Raw genomic sequence first — 9,585 nt, 5'->3', positions numbered from 1 at the left:
CTTCGAATAAAGTGGCGAGACTTCGGCACGGCCACGTCGGCCGCCTTCACGTCTCCCGCTCGCTACAAGCTCTTCATCGTCAAATCTCTCAGCCTTTCGGGGCAAATCGCCTGCAGTGTGACAACGGGTATGCTCTAATGCATGGGTTCTCAAACTGGGTTTCAGGAAGGACATCCTAAGGTTCTGCGAGCGGCCAGAACAAATGCAACCCGCTCCTGTTTGACCTGCATTAGCAACTAATTTATTTCTTTAGACAAGCGAATTTGTGTTGCATACTGCATTTAACGAAACCGTCGCACGCCCAATGCGCACATTGGGTGTCTGCAGGTAGCGAGACCCACATGGTAGCAGCACTAAAGACTCTTCGTCTAATGAGCGCCACAAAACTTGCACGATTTGCAGACGCATGGTGACAGAATGTGCGGAGCGCTGTTAATTCATGCTCGTGAGCGTTCAAACCAGTTCAAACGACGTTAACGGGCACCTCGGCGCTTCGTTCGTGGCTCATGGTGTGTTGGCATGGCATGGTGTGTTCACATGGCATAGTTTTCACACATGGTGATTTGCCACTGATCCATGTTGGTTTTGTAATCAAAACGTGCAACGAGCGCTTTAATACGCGTAAGAGGCGTCGCTTCATGGGCCACATGAGCATTCAGGCATTTACAACCGACGTATCGGTCGACGGCTGTTTCACTGTGTGACTGCAGCATGCCTCCTTTTATGTTTTGCAAAAAATAAAACAGGCCTCTGTACGCCCGGCGCTTCGTTTGCGTGAACACATTGCTTACGCTGCACGGTGCCTGAAGCATGTAGTGTATGGTCGGCAGACGTTTTACGTGACTCGTGGAGCGGCACAGGGGCTAATTACAAGTCTATGTATTATCAGGAGTTCTACATTAATGGCGATGGCCTTCGATATTAAAGAAAGGAGAACAGGCCAACAGGGACAGTGTTAATACTGTGGTTGCGTGCGTACCCCCCCCCCCCCCACCAGTTTCGATTGTCTTCATGCTCAAGAAAAGGCTAAGAGATTCCGCGGCACTCTGGAAAAGCCACTGGGGTTCCCCAAGGCAGGCCAGAAAGTTTGATAACCCCTGGTCTAATGGATGTGAATATTATTTGTGATGCAATTAGACAGAATCACGCCTGCAAACTGTGCTGTGAAAGCATTGAGCTAATTGGAATTGCATCACAGACTGCTTTCATTTAATAATGGCAGTATCGCACGTACCAAAATTCTGAAATTATTATGGTGGAAGGCCTGGCCAAAATGCAGTCAATTTGCCGACAAAAGTTGACCATAACCTACGACACATTGCGGATAAAGCTCCACAACCGCTCACAAAAGGAGCAAGGCAAGCAAGACGGCAGGCTCGAGAGTGAAGAAATGACTTTGGCAATGATTACCAACCTCGCACCTACTAAATAAAAATGTTGAATGGTGTTTGTGGCAAAAGATGTTCGCTTTTCAGCTGCTTTCTTACTTTAAATATCATTATTACAAAATAACCAGTTAAATATTTTTTCTTGTATTTTGCATAAGGATACAAACTATTCTACTGGAGCAGAATTAAATTATGCACTTTACAGTTTGTGTTATAAATTTTGAAAGATTCAAATTAACCCAAAGTTTAGGTCTTAGTGGTAAAAATTCACCAAATTGTATTATTAGTCAGATTTTAATGAACCTGGTAGAGTTAAAAGAGCGCAAAATTTGGAAGAAAAATGACGTTTGTATTATGTCAACATTCCTTTTAGTTACTAAGAATGCGGTTCCTCAGTACGGTAAAAAATGCATGGGACGTATAGGGCTTACCCCGTGCCCTCCTTAAAGGAGTACTGACACGAATTTTAAAAATTTTCGGATTGTTGCTCTAAATAAATATACTGGTGTCGAGAAACCTAAAACGAGTATTGTGGTGCCTGGGAATGCATCGTATATATTTTAATTACCACTACCTTAAAAAGGCACTTTCGGTTTCGATATCAAGGGGGCGGCTTCTCAGTGACCTTTCATATCAGTATGACGTCACGGGGATACAGAAACTCGCGACGTACTAGCGGCAAATCCGTCATCTGCTCGTGGTGCACATAAACAATGATGAGTGAACTGTCGTCCAGTGACCCTGACAGTGTCTGCGATTTAGGCTGCATGCAGGACGCAGAACTCGCAAACTCGGGGGAACTGTCTTGACTCGTCGGGATAATGTCCATTGCAGTGGGGCTGGCTTGCAGATGCTCAGCGACGAAAACTTCAATGTCAAATTAAAATATTTTATACGTGTTCTCCGACACCGGTGTGTGGACAGCGTTGACATTGCATACCAAGGAAACGGAAAATGTCCCTTTTGCGATGTCTCAAAATCGTGTCAGTACTCCTTTAAAGGGATATGGAACAGAACATTCACCACCGAGATTTTCAGCCCAATTGAAAGCTTGGGTGCTGAAATTGGTTGACACAACCTCGTTTTCAGGCAGAAACTAGTGGAAAGTAATGAATTTAAGGCTTGTTTCACAAACTGCCATGTCTAGCGGCCGCGCTGTGAACTAGAAGTGACGTGTAACTTACCGGAAACTGGCTTCTCAACCAGGCTCCTGGGTGGGGGCACATCTCGGTGCCTTTGTGGAAAAGGCTGAAGGGATGTAAAGGAGACATGGAGATGGGGAAGTAGCACGACAGGAAAGCGCACACCAACTGCCTGTCTCTACTGCTGCTGCGTCCACCACCAGCGCACACTGCCGTCGAAGAGCTGTTCCACACGTACTGGTGTGCAGCTGCCACATGCTCACAATCCTCCAAAGACTAGCCATCTGTTCAAAAGATGTGCGAAATAAAATATGTTTATCAGAACAGTTCACTCTTCAGAGTAACACTTCATTGATTTTGTTAATTTTTTCATATTTATGTTCAGTATCCCTTTCAAATTGTATATTGTGAACAGTAAGCAAATGCAGATGAAATGCAAGTCTTCTATGTTATAATTTTAACATGAAAACTTTATCATTATGTACCATTATGTAATCACGCAGTCACACAGCATGGTTCTGACTATTCAATCAGATTCTTCACGATAAGCTAGGGATAAATAAAGACAAATATATCGAACCCATGAACCCACAAATAACACAGTCCGGGCCATAGCAAGAAGGTGTGAGAATTTTCAAGCAGGGCAACTGCTTTTCAAAAACCGTTCTTTTCCCGAACAGCACACTGTGGGAATGTCCTGCCTGATGAGGCTGTTATGCAGAAGTGTTCCTTCATTCATGAATGCAATAGCGAAGCTTCCAGCCATCCTTTGAACATAAAACTTTTTTCCAGATATCCCATGTTTTCACCACTGTGTGCACCTGACTCACATTTGTCTCTGCTGTGATGAGCACTTAGTTTGATTATCTATGAAGACCTGCTCAATGTGTTGTATTTCTTGTCTTCATCTGTATTTTACTGGCCATGGAAGTTCATTACAAATAAAGATCACTGAGGGTGCAAAGAGCATATGCAGTGGCCACAGGCACAGGCTTGCTGAATTGCTACCATACCAGCAAATAAGCCGGATGTCCGGGTCTGATCTCTTTCATCGGAAGCATCATTAACACCCTGACTACGCCCGAAGGCTTCTTCTATATTTCGCTAATCAACTTGGTCCTGTGTCAGGCGCAGCCCCATTATCCATACACACTTCTTAATATCAACTGTTAACCTTACTTTCTGCCTCCCCGTCATTATAAGCATAACTTCCTGCTAATAACACAAGAGTGCAATCTGGGCATTAAGGCTGGTGTTCACTTTGTGCACACACAATTTGGTAATTAAGGACCTAAGGTATCACATGGCAATTCTACTTTCTACAACATTACAATGCTTCTACGAAAAGTTTTGCAACAGTTTTGAAGATCCAGGGGAGTACTGCCAGCGCACATGGTTATCCTGTAATGCTAAGGCAATGTCTAGAAAATATACTACACAACTCTGAGGCCTTTGTTCGGAAAATTTCAACCCTCCTCTATTTTCTCGGAATGGTTGCTCACTAAAAGGGCACAGTGTGCCTTTCCGGTTGCATTTTCATTGCCTGGTTCTTTTTTCTTGCCTGTGCCTGCAAGCCTCACCTTCTTTCGTGTTGAATCTCAGTCAAATAGCTCAATTTTCTGAGGTGATGTGCATGCATTTTAACATAAAAACAAATGCAATGAATGTAAACGTGGGGCACTTTGGTAGGAGAGTGCAGGTAATCTGCTGCAGCCCTATCTATCCCCACAGTAACGAAAAAAAGCCGAGTTGGCAATGGCGTGGAAACTCTGTTCAAATAAACCAGACGTAGACCAGCTAATGATTTCAATCTCAAGAAGGCAGGGTGTGCTGCACGAAGAAAGATCACGGGGAAAGCAGGGCTTGAGAGGAGGGCAGCATGTAGCTCACTAATGAATAAGGCTCGGCCATACACTAACTTCACGTGAGTGGAGTAACACGGTAATGCAGCCAGCAGTGGCAGTGCACCGCTTTTGCCTGTGACTGAAGCTTAGTACCTCAGCTATCGTTCGTGCATTGTTGGGCAGCAATAGGTAGTTGAACTTCTTGTCCAGAAGTACTTTAAAAATATGAAGCAGTTATTGCATATAAACTATTGTGTTAAAAAGAAATACACTGCAAACCATATGTAATAAGATTTCAATGATGTACTACCTGCATAGCTTACAGTGCTGCCTAGTATGTAAGCAGTAGACTATAGTAGTTCTAAGTTACCACACAGCCATAATGGCTCACTACATTTTATTACAGTATTGCAAGCAGGCAACTTTGGCAGGCAAGTTTTCTGTGACGACGAACACTCCTTTGTGCCGGCAAATAGATGTTAGGAAGCTGTATGAAATTAGGTTTGCTTTCTTTTATTATTTTATTTTCAGCCCGCCTGAACTACGTAAGCAGCATTTTGTGGTTGCATACGACACCTCTCACCCCTTATGCTAAATATATCCTTTGCTGTCCCTAGAAGCAAGAAACGCCCGAGTTTACAAACACTGCTGGCACTGGCTGTTCTTCGCACAGCTGTACCCGTCACAATCAAACATGTTTTTTCGGTAGGACACTGGTGTTACGGCGAATGCACCAAGCAACAAAATTGAGGAGTCCCCTACAAGACAGACCTTTCTTACGACGTAAAGCGCAACAGATCGCAGCATCACCATGCTCGCGCAGAATTACGAGGTGACAAAAGCAAAGTATAAGAACACGTTAAGAAAATGCAGTCACGAAATTAACGTTATATATGGGGACGAGCGCAGAGGGGATATAAGACTGATGGGAAATAACACCGCTACTTTGCGTAGCAACCGAACACAAGAACAAAACAAAAATATTTGGGCCTCCGTAACAGCGCGAGCAGGATATGTAGGCTTATTGTCGCTTAATTACTAAACACTTTCACATACCTTTTGCACCACGCATCGTACTGTTGGGCTGAGTCCACGATCTATGGTTCACAGTCTTCGCCGCCCTGTCTGCCACAGGCTTCATTTTTTTCACGGCCACGAAGAACTCTTCTTTCACTTGATCCGGCATCCCACGTACGCGATATGCGCGAGCAAAGCAGTGGGCCGTGCAGGCTCGCGCGCGATTACTTACATATGCAGCCACTTTGGCGTAATGCTTACACCGCGTATATGTTTACACAGCGCGGCGTATATCATCACACAACACCAGAGAAGACAACACAGCAGCACAGCCAGACGAGACCTTCAAAGCTTCAAATGTACCAGTACCCGCCGCCATCACAGCGCGCAGAAAAAATCGGCGTACGAAACAGCGGCGCGGTCGGGTGCCGCTGGCGCCCACCGCCGTTCCGCCGTTGCTATGGTATGACATCAGAGCGTCCTATGGTGAAAGCAGCCAATCCGCGTGCAGGCCCGGTTGCTAGCTCTGTATCCACTAGATCCTCAATATGCGCGCCCCGCCAGGAAGAAAGCACCAACGCCATCCCGAGCCATTGTGCTAGCAGCCAGCTTCAAGGCTTGCCGCCGCAGCATGGCGCCTACCGTTAAAGCCCCGACAAAGAAGAAAAAATCCGGCAGATCCCACGTACTGTGGGAATCAATTCATTATATTAGTTAATAGTAGCTCTTACGAACGACCTCCTTAAGATAATATTCCTTAAGATCCCTGCATTGGGTATGAGCCATGGACAGAGGACAACAATAACAAGAATCAATGTAATACGAAGCAGCCAGCAAAGAGCTGCATACAACGCCTTGCTTGTCTTTGAGACAAATGAAATCACTCATGTCATGGCATCTAGTTCACCATATATCGCATCTTTGCCATGCACGCATGCATGCACAATCTGGTATATGCCATGCTAATGAAACGCATATTCTGGTATATAGAATGCACGACCTGTCATTTATGTTCATCACGCACTGGTGTCATGGCATACTAATTTTGGTATATATCCACTTAAAACGGCGGAAGCGCACCATGACAGTGTCATGTAAATCATACCGTACATGAAATGCATAACATGATTCTCATGTTAGGACCTCTCATTATGTTCGTCATGTATACAGTAACATCGCGCAATACCAGATTTGGTGTGCCCCGCCGCGGTGGTCTAGTGGTTATGGCGCTCGGCTGCTGACCCGAAGGTCGCGGGATCGAATCCCGGCTGCGGCGGCTGCATTTTCGATGGAGGCGAAAATGTTTGAGGCCCGTGTACTTAGATTTAGGTGCACGTTAAAGAACCCCAGGTGGTCGAAATTTCCGGAGCTCTCCACTACGGCGTCTCTCATAATCATATGGTGGTTTTGGGACGTTAAACCCCAGATATTATTATTACCAGTTTTGGTGTACATCAAACGAGCGAAATGGCCGCGAGTGCACCATGAGTGTGGCATGTAAATCTTGTCATACATGACACGCATATCAAGATTTTCATGTTACCACCTGTCACTTATGTTCGTCCATAGCCTCCTATATTTTTTCATGCCCGCGCAGTGGAGCTGTTCTGTTCTCCTCTGTTTCCTGTTATCCATATCGCAGTAATTTTGCATATGTCTGTCATAGGTTTTTCTATATTTCTACAGAGATTTTCTGTTTCTGGCACCTTTCTTTAAAAAACAAGCTTTTTGCATTTTCACGCTATGTTACTGTTAGTGCTTTTTCTGTTATCCTACAGAAATATTTCCTCCCTAAAACAGAGTCCAAATAACAGACTATTTTTGTAATCGCACACAATGTTTCTTATAATGCTTTTTCTGTAATTCTACACATATTTTCTCTGCCTTTTTAGAGACGTGAGTTGGGCTAGTTGTATGCACATGACTGAATAGCGCAAAAAAAAAAAAAAAACCACAGACAAGGTAGAGACGACAGACAGGACGGGGCTCCGTCCAGTCCGTCGTCTCTACCTTTTGCACTATTCAGTCATGTCTGCAGTTAATTTCTCTGCCTTGCATATCTGGTATTAAAGTAAGAATTATTTTGCGACCACAATTTTTTGGTCGATTCCACGAAAGATCAAAAAAGGGTGTACATTTGATGTTTCCGATTTTCCTGATAATTTTGTATGTTGTGCACATATGACTGCACAGCACGAAATCGCAGTTCGTTTTCAAATAAAAAATTTTTTCAACACAGCAAAATTCGACAAGTGTCGCCGATTGACGACGACCATTTTACGAAGAGTGCGTTTTCGTAACTTCGGAACCATGCTGGCAGCTACTCAAGCTATGTATTACAAATATTTTTCTTTTTAGTGAAAGTAGAAGTAAAGAGGAAATAGCTCTTATCATTTCATAGAATTCTGAGCACATTATGTATTTTTAAAAATTTACGAAAAACGCTGCGTTTTTGAAAATCAGTCAAATTTGGGACGCTATGGCTACTTCTGTGAACATCTTAGCTTGTTCATATTTGCAGTATGAATAGGCCTTTATGTGAATAATGGGCCTCTGCATTTGTATTTCTCTAATAATTTTCAAAGTAGTAAATTTTCATGCTCAAAACACCAAAAAGAGAAAAGTGCTCCTCGATTCAAAAATCTATAATAAAAGAACCCCACTCTCAATTTTGTTCAAAGTCCCCCAAAATGTTCTCAAAGGACTGCAAAATGATATTCTGAAAAAACATGTTACATCATTTTTATTAGAACAAAAGCAGAAAATGTCAAACATTGTGTTCCTAGAGCGTGGTGGCTACTGCGTAAAGGACATCTCTAGTAACAAGAAAATACAGTAACACGTCTTTTTTCTTCCCTGAGCTTCGCTAAACAACAGTAATGATCTATTGTCGGAAAGTGGGAACTGTTTTTTAAAGAAAAAAAGATCGTTCCAATTAAATGCACTTGCGACACCGCTTATATTCCTCGTCGACGGGCAGCACGGACATTTTCATTCCTCTGGATAATTTTTTTTTAGTAAATGCGCTTATATCAAAGCAACGAAGCTAAACGCAATATTTGTGTAGCTGAGTCGATCATGCATTGTAAGAATGTGAGAAATCGCAAATGGCGACAGTGGTGAACGGCGAGTACCGCAGTGCAACCCAAGCACAACAGCCACACATGGTTTGCCAGGCTTTGTCGCTCTGCACGAGAAACTGCTGGGGTGTCGATTGCGTTGGTTACACGATACATTTTTCACCACTCGTCGCTCTCCCGCCCGGTCTCTGGATCCGCACCGTGTGGATCGTGTGGCGGATCGAGTGGCCCGCGCTACAAGCACTCGTGTAAACGGAGTAGCATGCGCTAGGCGGACAGCTGCAAAGGGCGGCGCGATAGACGCCCGCCTGAGCAGACGACAGCAACGAGCACGGCTGTGCCAGTCAGCCAAACGCCGCCTGAGATAGAAGTTAAGCATCCAAATTGTGCTTCACTTTGATGCGATCACTGTCCTACGCTCTGAAGGTGGCTATGGGTAGGTATTATAGCCAGGACCGAGATTTTGTATGGACTGCCTCATGGGTCACAAAAAGAAAATTCCGCTGCAGCGGAATTTTCGTTGTGTAGAAAATATCGGATCGAGTCTCTTTTGCCGAGTGTCATGAAGTAGGATGCGCGCTCAATTAAAGAGGGAGACCAGATCTGCCAGCACTGCTTCAAGAGATACAAGAAGATGCAAAACAAAGCAGATGCAATGCAAACAAAACGTGTTTTGTCCGTGGCCAGAACTGCTGCCACCAATCTTCACGTAATCGATTCTTTTTAAACTCTGCATTGACCACGTGAGGTTTGACAACGTACACATTTGGGCCAACAAAAACCACACCTCTTAGCGACCGCTCTCCAGAAATTAATTTCCATTCATGAAGAGACCTTGGCTTTTTAACAGAGTAGTTAACAGTGTAGTTAGAAACAATGAACCATTCCCTATTTCATTACTGTGTATCCCCCGACGTCTAACTAGGAACCAAACTTTTAACAACTTTAATATACCTCCCACAAAAAACGCATATAGCAAACGTCTACTACAATATACCGGAGGTCGATTCCACGAAAGATCGAAAAAGGGTGTATATTTGATGTTTCCGATTTTCCTGATAATTTTGTATGATGTGCACATATGACTGCAAAGCACGAAATCGCAGTTCGTTTT

The 9,585-nt window shown here is 44.0% G+C and overlaps 1 non-coding gene across 1 annotated transcript; it reads left to right on the top strand.

The window, feature by feature from the left end:
- The first annotated feature begins 6,594 nt into the window (after positions 1 to 6,594).
- Trnas-gcu (transfer RNA serine (anticodon GCU)) lies at positions 6,595 to 6,667 on the top strand. Its single transcript has one exon. It is a non-coding gene; the product is annotated as a tRNA-Ser (tRNA).
- The last annotated feature ends 2,918 nt before the right edge of the window (positions 6,668 to 9,585 follow it).

This window comes from Rhipicephalus sanguineus, chromosome 10 (genome assembly GCF_013339695.2).
Source record: "Rhipicephalus sanguineus isolate Rsan-2018 chromosome 10, BIME_Rsan_1.4, whole genome shotgun sequence".
Taxonomy (NCBI): Eukaryota; Metazoa; Arthropoda; class Arachnida; order Ixodida; family Ixodidae; genus Rhipicephalus; species Rhipicephalus sanguineus.
The sequence above is the reverse complement of the archived record's forward strand: the minus strand, read 5'-3'. Positions and strand labels throughout refer to the sequence as shown.